General features: G+C 36.9%; 1 protein-coding gene and 1 pseudogene across 2 annotated transcripts in view; one reads left to right on the top strand and one right to left on the bottom strand.

Moving 5' to 3' along the window:
* The window catches only part of LOC112909496 (small ribosomal subunit protein eS26-like), a 53,569-nt pseudogene extending 45,456 nt beyond the window's left edge, over nucleotides 1–8,113 (bottom strand).
* BACH1 (BTB domain and CNC homolog 1) overlaps nucleotides 1–12,646 on the top strand; it is a 131,522-nt gene that overhangs the window by 51,162 nt on the left and 67,714 nt on the right. The gene's annotated exons all lie outside the window — the stretch shown is intronic.

Below are 12,646 nucleotides of genomic sequence, written 5' to 3'. Positions count from 1 at the left end.
GTTTCTATTCACAAGAGGAAAGGCTTATTTCCCCATTTCCTTCATAGTTCACAAAGTGCTTTTTTGGGATGATTTCATTTCTTCTTCCAAGAAGAAAATTGGCCAACTTTCCTTTAAAAGTTATGTTGTACAGCAAGTGTTCCAATACTTCATTTGGTCGCAAATGAGAAACAGAATTTTTACAACATGACTTTCCTTCTGTGTGGTGAGCACAGTGGGTGGGAGTCCACATCACTAAAGAAAAAGACAAACACTCCTTTGTCTTCTCCTATAACAGATTCTAGAAATCCAGGGTTCTATCCAAGCTCTTGAAATCATATAATTTATGTCTGTTTCTCCTCTTCTGATGAGGAGGCTATAATGGAGAGATTTTTAGAACTAAACTCCCTCTTATGCTTGAGCTAGGACTAAAATTTCTAATTCTATAGTTAAAGTCAACTTTTCCAGCTTTCAAATGTTTCCTATAAACTGATTCTTTGTCCAATGAAGAACAAAACTAAGGAATCAGAACTTGGCTTAAGAAAGTGCTAATGATGTACATTAAAAAAATTATTAGGAGTATCTGGGTGGCTTAGTTGGTTGAGTGTCTGATTCTTGATTTTGTCTCAGGTCATGATCTCAGGGTTGTGAGATCAAGCCCTGCCTTGGGCTCCATGCTGGGCATGGAGCCTGCTTGGGATTCTCTTTCTCCCTCTCCTTCTGTCCCCTGCCTCCCTTAAAAAGATCAGTGATAACTGGCAACAGTATCCACTTTCCTGTTGTTTTTGTGTCATGAGATTGAAGATGTTTTAATATCTTATTATGTTTGGTATTCCCAACTATATTTAACTTTAAACATTCAAAATTCATCCAGAAAAATATTTAAATGTCTTCTTTATGATTGGGGTTCTGTATAAGAATTCATTAAAGAATGATTTTGACTTCTTTAAAAGTTTGGAGCCATCATTTAAAAATATTTCCCTTTTCCATTGAAAAAGTACCATCTTCTCATTAAAAACATTTAGGAAATGTAAGAGTGTTAACATGCCAATCATAATCCCACGTATATACAACTACTGATAATGTCTGAGCCTTCCTTTTTTTTTTTTTACCAGTTTTCTCCCTATATATATTTTCTAAATATTTTTATAATCATATTGTCTATGCAATTTTCCATGTTTTAATATTATATTTATTTTACATAGTATTATTGTATCTCTGGTAGACAATGTTAAAAATAGTTTTGCCAAAGTAACCTTTTAAATTACTTTTATTTTGTTATAGGAGTGATATAAAATGAAAATATAGTCTCCTTGCCGGTCCTAAAGTTTCTTAACTGGCCCTCCTACTACCTCTCCCTCCTCTTTAGAGATAACCACTTTTAGGAGTCTCAACAATCCTAGAAATTTTCAGGCATATAAAAGTATGTTCTTATATAACATAACGTTTTCTATATTACATGTTATCTAAGTTTGTGTACATCCCATACGCAGAGAAAATCATTCATACTTAATAAAATGTCTTAATGGTTTCTTTTTCAGACCAGTCCCTATACATTTTTCTCATTTTTTTTTTTAAAAAAAAGCTCAACAACATTCTATTGTATTATGTACATTAATTTGGAACATGGTCCTCTAGTAATGAACATTTAAATTATTTTTCTGGTGCAATTATAAAATGTGGACACTAAGGTGGTGGCCAACTCCATGACACTTTTGTATGGATTAGAAAATGACACTCTTCTAGGAAGGACGTCTTTTTTATTTTATTTTATTTTATTTTATTTTATTTTATTTTATTTTATTTTATTATTTATTTTATTTTATTTTATTTATTTTATTTTATTTATTTTATTTTATTTTATTTTATTTTTTTCTTTTTTCTTTTTAAAAAAATATTTTATTTAACTATTCATGAAAGACACACAGAGAGAGGCGGAGACATAGGCAGAGGGAGAAGCACCCTCCTGCAGGGAGCCTGATGTGGGACTGGATCCCGAAACCGTGACCTGAGCCAAAGGCAGAAGCTCACCCACTGAGCCACCCAGGTGCCCTGAAGACTGGAGTCTTTCCAGTCTTGCTCTTCACCAGGGCCCACCTTGCTCTGTTCCCTGGGAAGCTGATCCGCATATGGATCACATCAACATATTCTTTTCCTTTTGTGTGGGTTCAGCCAATGGGAGCAGCTGTAGGAAATTGGAAAGAGATAGTAAGGAGAGTTTGGGGTGTTTCCTCCCTACATTCTTTCTTTGCCTGCTTGCTGGGGGCTGGCTTCTTCTCTTAAACTTTCAAGCTCCTTCTTCCCTCCTCTGATAGCTGCTCTTGTATTTTTGTCTCTCTAGTCCTAGGACACTGCGCTATCCTCTCTAGCTTCTCTACTCTGTGCTCTACCTTTATAAGTAGGTAGAGCTCAAATCACCCAAATTGACTGTGCCATCCATTTCCTACTAGGATGATAACTGATACACTTCTCTCAATGGATACAGCTCCAAACCAGGATGTTTGGTTTGTTGATTAGAGTAGATGATTACCAACCCCCACCTCCCACCTCCCTGCTACTTCAGGGTGCCCAGTGCAGGGCATAACCTAGACAACACCTGGCAGGCTTGATTGCAATCTAAACGATGGTTTTATGTGTGTGTGTGTGTGTGTGTGTGTGTGTGTGTGTTATCTTTGTGTGCTTTCATGAATTCCACAGGATAGATCATTAGCAGCAGAGTTGTTGGGTCAAAGGTTATATACGCTTTTAAACTTTGAAAGAATTTGCCAAATGATTATCTCCAAGACAGTCTTAATTTATATCCTCTCTGTACTTTTGCAGCTGTCAGTTGTAAAACTTTATTTTTTTTGCAATTGTTATAGGTAAAAATAGTATTTCAGTTTCCCTTTGACATCACATTTCTCTAATTATAAGTTCAGGTGGGCATCTTTTCTATTGGGTTAATATTTTCCTTACTTATATGGCCCTTGCGTGGTTCATTTCATTGAGCCTCCATCTCTTGATTTTGGCTCAGGTCATGATCTCAGAGTTGTGAGATTGAGCCTCACATTGGGTTTTGCATTCAGCGGGGAGTCTGCCCAAAATTCTCTCTTGCCCCTCCTCTCCATCTGCTCCTTCTCCTGCTTGGTCATGATCTCTCTCTCTCTCTCTCAAATAAATAAAATATTTTCCTAACTTATTTGAAAGTACTATTTTTATATCAAGGAAATAGGCTCTTTGTCAGATGTGTAGGAAATATTTTTTCTCCTAATTTTTCATTCCATATGGATGTTTAAATGTTTTTATATAGGCAAATGGTACCAGATTTTTTCTCCTATAGCTTCTGGATTTTGTGTCAGGTTAAGAAATACTTTTCTGACTCCAAGGTAATAATTGTTAAAATCCTATGTCTACTTCTAGTACTTATTCTTTTTATATGTACTATTTTGACCCATCAGGAATTAACTACTCTATGGAAGAGGTCCAGATTTTTTTTCCAGATAGCTAGCTAGCTATTTGAAAATATGATTTGGAAATGATTTGATTTGGCAAAGACATTATAATTAATAGAGCTTTTTATTATTTACCATTAATATGGAATACTATCTTTATTATATACTAAACTCACAAAGGAATTTGGGTCTGTTTTTATATTCTTCGTGTTCTTTTTTTTTTTTTTTTAAGATTTTATTTATTAATGAAAGACACAGTGAGAGAGGCAGAGACACAGGCAAGGGAGAAGCAGGCTCCATGTAGGAAGCCAGATGTGGGACTCCATCCTGGCGCTCCATCCCAGCACTCCGGGATCACGCTCTGAACCTAAGACAGACACTCAACCACTGAGCCATCCAGGTGTCCCTTTCCTTCATGTTCTTTCAATAGTTTGTCTTTCTAGTTGTGCTAGGAAGATTTGTGAGGTGGCCTCCATGGATCCTGGTGTTCGTACCTTTGTGTAATACCCTCCTCTTGAGTGTGGGCCAGACATGGTGACCTGCTATAAAAGAGATGGGTTGTCATGTCAGCAGTTAGATTACAAAATATGACTTCCATCTTACAAGGACTCGTTCTCTCTCTCTCTCACTGACTCTCTCTCTCTCATTTGTTTGCTTTGTTGTGAGCTGCCCTATGTAGAGGGGATGTGGCAAAGGAAGATAGAGAGAGATCTCTAGGTTTCAGCCTGTGAGGAACTGGATTCTTCCAACAACCAAACACGAGTATGGAAGCAGGTCCTACCTTGTTGAGACTTGAGATGACTGTAGCCCTAGCTGGTACTTTGTAGCCTTGTGAGACAAGAGTCAGAAAACCCAACTGAACCGTACCCAGACTCCTGAAGCCAAAAAACTTTGAGGTAAAATGCCTGTGTTGTTTAAGTCAATGTTTTGGGAAAACTTATTATACAACAGTAGATAATGAATACACTAGTACTGCAACAAAATGTTTGAGTTCCTATAGTTTTATGTGCTTTAATATTTGTTTTAAAAAAAAGTCCTTTCTCATTTTATTTTCTCTGGATTTTTTCCTCCTGGCTATTCTGGTATATTTGATCTTCCAGATGAGCTTAATATAGTTTTGTCAAATACCTTGCAAAGTCTTGCTCTTTTTTTAATTGATTTTTTTTGAAGGTTGAATTGATAAATTTATAGTTTGGAGTTTTTCTGTATAGGAACATTTAGTCAACTCTCCTTTTATGTGTTCTTAGTAAAGTTGGGATACTTTATTCATATTTATTCTGCACCATTCACGATTAAGATGATTCCTAATTATTTGTTTTGGTTTTTGTAAGATTTTATTTATTTTCTCCTTTATTATGGTTTGTATGTAGGAAAATTATTCATTCTTATAAATGATATTTTTTAATTAGCCTCTTAATCCATACAGCCATATTTTTTTAAAGATTTTATTTATTTATTCATGAGAAACACACACACACACACACACACACACACACAGAGAGGCAGAGACACAGGCAGAGGGAGAAGCAGGCTCTATGCAGGGAGCCTGATGTGGGACTCAATCCCAGGACTCTAGGATCATGCCCTGGGCTGAAGGCAGGTGCTAAACTGCTGAGCTACCCAGGGATCCCCCCTTTCGTACAGCCATATAATCTCCAAAGAATGAAAATTATGCATCTTCCTTTCCAATATGTAGACTCCTTATTTATTTTATTGGATTACACTGGATTTTACTTCTAGAACAATGAGTTATAGCAGTAGTGACAACACCATTTTTTGCTTTTTTTTTTTTTTTTTTGTAAATTTAAATGGAAAGTTGAAAGTTTTACCATCAAAGTTGATGCTGGCTTTTGATGTGATTAGATGTAATAATTGATCTATTTTACTTTGTATCAGGGATGGATGTTGGATTTTTATGTCATTTCTGCATTTATTGAGATGCTTACCTGATTTTTTTCATGTGAATCATTAATACCAGAAGTTATACTAATAGATGCTCTAGATTCAACCATGCAGTTAATGATGACAGAATGTTCTATCAGGTGAAAGCCTTGTAGCTTCCACTTCTATACAAGCCAGTTTTTGCTTTTGTAATCACCTCTTTACCAAATATCCTCATGTATATAACTTTGTCCTTTGCTAACAATAATAATGGTTTGCACATATAGGAACTCCTATCTCTCAGCCTCTCTTACATCTTCATATTTATTAATTCATTCTTTAAAAGACTTATTTATTTATTTGAGAGACAGAGAGATGGAGGGAAGGGAGAGAGGGGCGGAGGGAGAGAGAGAATCTCAAGCAGGCTCCACACCCAGTGTGGAACCTTATGCAGAACTCGATCTCATAACCCTGAGATCATGACCAGGGCTGAAATCAAGAATTGGATGCTTAGCTGACAGAGCCACCCAGGCACCCCTATTAACTCATTTTTTAAAAATAATTACAGCAGCCTTATGAAATAGGTATTATTATTATACCCCTTTCACAGATGATAAAGCTGAGGCATTGGAAGGTTAGAAATAACCTAAGTGAGTGATGGAGCCAAGATGCAAAGCAGACCCACTAGGCCTAGGCACAAACTAGGCAATGGCGACCACCACAGTCAGATATAGAACATTTCCATCACTTCCAAAAGTGTCTTCCAGCTTCTGTGCAATCGTCCCCCATCCCACATGGCCCCAGGCAACCGCTGATACTCTCTTATCACTACAGATAAGTTTTCCTGTCCTAGAATTTCATATAAATAGAATCACTTCATATGCATTTTTTTAATGTCCAACCTCTCTTGCTCAGCACGGTTTCCAGATTCATTCACAGTGTTGCATTTATTAGTTTGTTCCTTTTTATTTTAAGTAGCATCCTATTATGTGGATTTACCCCAATTTGTTTATCTCTTCACCCCTTCATGGACATTTAGGTGGTTTCTAGTTTTTGGGTATTACAGATAAAGCAGCCATGAGCATTTGTATACATGTACTTTGTGGACATGTTTTTCCTTCTCTTGGGTAAATAAGAAAGCATAAAATATGTCTTTTCTTACATCAATATTACACTGTTTTGATTAAGTTAAGGTAGAAGCTTGATGTTCATGAGGTATATATCCAAAGTGACTTATTAATGTCTAAATCCACCAAACCACCATTCTATCAAATTTCTCATGTAAAAATGTATTTTATCAATGAAATGTTTAAGTGACTCCATCAGACTCCATGTTAGTGTTTTATTGATGGCCTTTTTAAGTCAGTTTGAGGTCTTTTTTGGTTCTTAGTCTGACAGCAATTTTTTATTGAAACTTGGATACTTAACTCTTTTTCTCAAACAACAAAAACTTCATGGCAGTCATTTCTTTCTTCTACTTCTAGCTCCAGGCACCACTGGCTCATGTCTGTTGTCTTGCCCAGATATTTCATATAAATTGAATCATAGAATATGTAGTAATTTGTGTATAACTTCTTTTCTTGATTTTTTTATTTATTTCCTTGAGAGAGAGAGAGAGAGAGAGAGAGAGCACATGAGCAGGGGGAGGAGCAGACTCCCCACTGAGCAGGAAGCCTGACTTGGGGCTTAATCCCAGCACCCCAGGATTGCAACCTGAGCCCAAGGCAGCTGCTTAAGTGACTGAGTCACCCAGGTGCCCCTGTGCCTAACTTTTTTACTTATATAGTATTTCTAAGTTTTCTCCAAGTGTTTTTCACGTATCAGGAATTCATTCCTTTTGTTGCTGAATAGTATTCCATCATGAGAACATCTCAAATTTTGTTTATCCATTTGCTACCTGAAGAACATTTGAGTTATTTCCAGCTTTTGACTATTATGAATAATTCTTCCATGAACATTCACATAAAAGTAGTAATTTCTCTTGGGTAGGTACTTAGAGTGGAATTGTTAGGCCTACGGTAAGTGTATGTTTAACTTTTTAAGAAACTACAAGACTGTTTTTCCAAAGTGGTCAAACCATGTTATATTCCCACCAGTTTGTGCAAGGATTCCATTTCCCCCACATCCTCCAGAAGTCTTTCACACCGCGGGTGGCATATCCCACAAGCAATGGTTCCTCTTCCATCTCCTCTTTCCCATTTTGCTTCCATCCCACTATGTACATACCCCATGGTTGTAGTTTGAGTTGTCTACTTGATCCCTGGCTGCAATTTGGATGTTGAAGAGGAATCTGTGTCTCCTTGAATGTGGGTTGTAGTTTTTCCCACACACTGAGCTGTGGTTGGTGCCCTATTTTTTCTCTCTGCTCCGTGTTTTCTAGCATTCCCGATTCCCCCCTCTATTGCATTGCTGCACACTGTTTCTGCTACCACCATTATATTTGAAATCTTATCCTTTCATTTGCAATGCTTGCCTACTGAAAGAAAGGTTCACTGTTTGCTTCCTAGATAATATACAATTATGAAAACTGGAATGATTTTTGATATATGGATCAGCTACTCTTTTTAAATAGGTGTAAACTCCTGTAAGTAAAGCCCAAAGATTGTCAGCCTTCTTTACATATATGAAGTATGCTGTCATGAGTTGGCTATCACATTTGTAACTTGCTAGTCCTTGCATTAGCAGGTGTGGCTTATTTAAGAAGGTAGTCTACTACTCACCTGTGGTTGACAGGAAATAGGTGTTCCGCTGCCAAAAAGCCCATCTGCTCCCAGCGTCTGTGGACTGTTCTCAAAGCAAGAGCTGATATGATTCACAATCATTATCTCTCTAGGAAAAAGTGTGGCAGATTGGAGCTACCAGCTGTAGGGGAGGGCACACCATCACTTGCTTTCCCTGTCTATTTTAGTTGTAAAGGACTGTTGAAAGTGTATTTTAACAAGACATATTCTTTTAGGAAGTTTCCATTGCTCTCTAGGTAGCATCTGCCCTGGGAACCTTGGGCCATATGCTAAAATACGAGACTTGCATTAAGTTCATTTTATGATCTTGAGTGAGATGTCTATTTTCCTAGAGCTCGTATTTAAAAATCTTCGAGAAGGGATAAATTATCCTCATGCATTACAGTGTTTTTGGATTAGGTACTAATAAGATTTATAAAGATATTTATACGTGAAAATTCTCACTAAATATATATTCCTTCTATTTTAATGTTGAAAAATACTCAGGTCAAAATACTCTTACTTATTAAATGTTTTAAAAGAAACTGAGTCTGAGGAAGGAAAGCATGTGATAATAGGTGATGTTGATTTTTTTTATTTTTATTTTTTTTAATAGGTGATGTTTAAATGATAGATTTTTTTTTTTTTTGTCTTGGCCTTCACCTAAATGTTCAGATTTTGGTTTCTTCTTATATATGGAAAATTGTTTTAAATGGTTTGTTGAGGATTCTTAATGTGATATGGCCATAAACACAGAACTTTGGCTTTAATAACTTTTTCCTCCCCAACCACACTATATTAACTATCTCCTTTCCTGATGGGTATCTTGTCTCTTACTGACATTTTGGTTGGATTCTCTAACTTCCTGTCATGCTGGGTATGAGGTCAGACCTATGTAGGTGTTTGAAAATTCTCGGAGTCTCTTTTTATTGTGGAGAGTTGTATTTTTTTGTTCATTCTCCTTGAATCTGGGTGAACTTGTGACTGCTTTAATTATCAAAAACCCCACAGAAGTAATGCCAGATATGATTTTCGAGGTGAAAATACAAGAGAGCAGTGACACTGACGGTCTGGGAGGTTGAATCAGTTGCCCAAAGCTATGTAGTTTGTAAGTAACAAAGTCAGCATTGTAGGTGTTGTCTGTCTGGCAAGCCCATTGCCACTTCTCTCCCCCACTGTGTCTGTTCAAGAAACTCAAAGCAACAAACACTCAGCAAACAAACTCTCTGGGTTATAGTTTTTAAAATACTTTAATAAATTCATAATGAAACTTTTAAAAATACATTTTTCACTTAAATGGCAACATGGATGAAAAGCAAGGTTCTTAGGATTTTCCATAGGAAGGTACCTTCATACAATATTTTCTATCTTGCCATTTTTGAGGGGTCAGTTTCTTTTAAATTTCTCTTCAATCCTCGTGATGTCCTTATAAAGGATGAGAGAAGAAAGTATCCTTCTTTTTTTTCCAAGGACTTTAGACTAGAGGACTTTAGAATGTGATATAGTAGGAAGAGTATAGACTTTGGAATCAGACCAAGGCTCTAAACCTGACTTTGCAATTAAAGATCTGAGTACATTTGGGAAAGTGCCTTAACTGTAAAATTGAGATATTATCATCTCTTTCATAGGATTTGATGATAGATACAGTAAGATAACATATGAAGAACATTAGTCTGGGAGCCTACTGTGTTGGAGATGTTCAGTAAATGTTTGGTGCTTCCACTTCTTTATGCAGCTATAATTATTTCACCAACACTGAGACATTAAGTAAGGCCGAGCATGGATCACATAGGAAAGGTGCTAAGAGCTAATCCTATTTTGAGGGAATTAGACCATTTCTACATAAAGCAATATTGTGCAGTGGTATTCACAAACATGGGACGGCCCCTCCCATCAATATGATTTATTGATTGGTATTTAAAAGAACAATTCCAAAGTTCAGGAGAAAAGGGACATGAAGAGACATGGATGGTACAGGGTGGGATGAATCTAGGACTCGTGACTGATTGCAGGATTCCTGTTTTCTGCTGGAACGAGCCAAGGGAAAGTAGAGGAAAATTCATGTAACAGGAGGAGTTGGAATTTGGGTGCAGCCTCCTGGCACGTGTTTATCCTGTACTTCCAATTTCTGGAGGCTGTGCCTACGTGATTTTGCCTGTTGCATACCTCAAATCAATCATCTCTTTTTTTTTTTTTTAATTTTAGTGAATTGTGCAATTTTTTCTTGTTTTTGTTCAGATTTCCTTTGCTTTATCACTGGCAGGAAAAACTTATCCCTTGAGATTTCCTGTGGGACATGATTATTTACAGTAACTGCACTTTAATGAATGCTCGAGGATTTCTTCCTGATTTATCTTTTTTTGTTCATTCTTAACTATAGTTCCTTGGCTTTTGGCTGTTTCTTGGGTGCTTTCGGATAATTATTTTTAAAAATATCTACAACATGAGTGTATGGGTGTATGTAGTATGTATCATTCATCATACATACAGCATTTGTACTTCATTATTTTGTGCATTATAGCTTTATATTATAAACTAATGATTTGCAACGTTTGGCTACTTCAGCCACCATGAACTTGGTTCAGACTCTTAAAATCTTTTGCTCCAGCAACCAGATCAGTCTCTTGTCTGGTCTTCTGGGCCCTCAGTTTCTAGTCTTCTAACACACTGAAGCCAGAGCTATCTTTTTCTGAAGAGAAAATCTGATCCTATCTGCTTAGCATCTTTCAAGGGCACCATCAGGTCTGGGTAGCAAGATCTGGCCTCAGACTGTCCCTGTGGTCCCTCTCATCTGCTCTTACCCCCGCTCCATGTCTTGATCACATTGCTGGCTTAAGACTTACCTAAAAATCTTTCTTTCCCTGGTTCCTCCTGCCCTCTGCATGTTACTCTCTCTGTTTTGGGAAGGTCATCCTCACTGCATAGCCTCTTTATGTCTACCTCATCCCACTAATTATTTGATCCACCCAATTTAGATGTCCCTTTTCATTGGGGGCCTCTAATGTTCTTGAGTCTGGTTTGTATGCTCCTCTATCACTCCTGTTTGTTGTGCTTATCATGTTACTCCACTCTTCTCTAATTATATGACTGTCCATCAGAGCAGGGGATCTGACTTAGGAGGTGGCACTCAATAAATATTTGTGTCATGAGTGAGTGAATGAAGGCACTTCCTTGAGGCAGTGTGGCCAAGTGGGTAAGGAAGTGGGAGTCTGACCGCCTGGGCCTGATTCCTGGCTTCACCCTTAGCTAGATGTGTGACCTCTGGGAAGTTACTTCACTTCAATTTCTTAATCAGTGAAATTGAGATAATAAATAGCAAACATCTGCTTAGATTACTGTAATGATTAAACATTAATAGATGTGAACAGTTAGAATGGCATATGCACGTGACACAGTTTCATTTCATGTTAGCTTTTATAATTATTATAAAGTTAAAATTATAATGATAAATTTTTAAAAAATTGTTTATATTTCTTACTGCCTAAAGTTTCATCTGGCCACTTCGTAACCAATGTAAAAGGCATAGCATTTGGTGTGGTCTCTTAGCCATTGTCCACTCAGCTCCTTAAGAAAATTCATAAGAATTACTTTATGAAATGCTGGATTTCTACAATTATGCTGCAAATTATTTTGGCTGTAACGTATGATATAAGTATTCTACCTTATAATTTAATATTATAATTGTGGAGTATCTATCTCATATCTTTGCTTCAGTTTTACTGTGTCCTGAGTAAATAGGTTTTAAGGAATTAGAATCTATTGCAGGCTGAATTTTCTTCTTGGTGACAGAAAGGAGTCCATATTAAAGGTCTTGCTCTGAGAATTATATTTGAGACATCGAGCAGATATTGGCTAGAGAAAGGTATAGAATTTTTCAAAATAGAAAACACTGATGAAGACTTCAAAGAAAGCTATTGGAAGCTCATAAATTGGAGGAAGATCATATTTCACTCAAGTCAACAGTGATGGTGTGGTTAGTAATATTTCTCATTTACTGGGTCCAGAAATGAGAGGCAAGTCAGGGTGGGTGAGGGGGAAGAGAGAGAGAAAGGCATGGAAAGGAAAAAGGGGAGGGAAAGGCAGAGAAACTTGGAAGGAATATTTTTCATCATAAATCACAGAGTCTGGCTATAAATCACACTTTTAAAGGAGATCAAATGTAGCTGAAAGTGCTTGCCGGGTCTTTGGACACGAAGGTGCTGAGAATCCAGAAAATCTCTGTGAATCTTAGCCTCTAAATGAGGAGTTTCAGCATGAATTCAAATTATTTAGACCAGAGGGAGAACCAAGATTAGAATAAGCAGCAATTCAGAAATGCTAGAGGTTAGTAACTGAGCTAACTATGCCAAGGTAATGATGTGGATGATATGGGATGTTTGCAGGTGACCTTCTGAAGCATGTACATTTTCATTATTTTGAGAAAAACATTAATTAAATGACAATCATATTGTATCATATTTTCTTGGACTTCACTTTATTTCTGTCTGTAGGAAACAGCTTTTTGGATAGAGGGACAGTGTTCAATGTAATACCAACTATGTGAAGGGATGAGTAGGAAACATGTCCTTGCTTGAAGCAGTGTATATGGGCTTTAAGTGCTCTCAAGTTGATGGCCCCTGCAAGGACCCCTGGGTC

This window comes from Vulpes vulpes, chromosome 15 (genome assembly GCF_048418805.1).
Source record: "Vulpes vulpes isolate BD-2025 chromosome 15, VulVul3, whole genome shotgun sequence".
Taxonomy (NCBI): domain Eukaryota; kingdom Metazoa; phylum Chordata; class Mammalia; order Carnivora; family Canidae; genus Vulpes; species Vulpes vulpes.
Note: the sequence above shows the minus strand (reverse complement) of the source record. Positions and strands in the feature narration are given on the sequence as shown.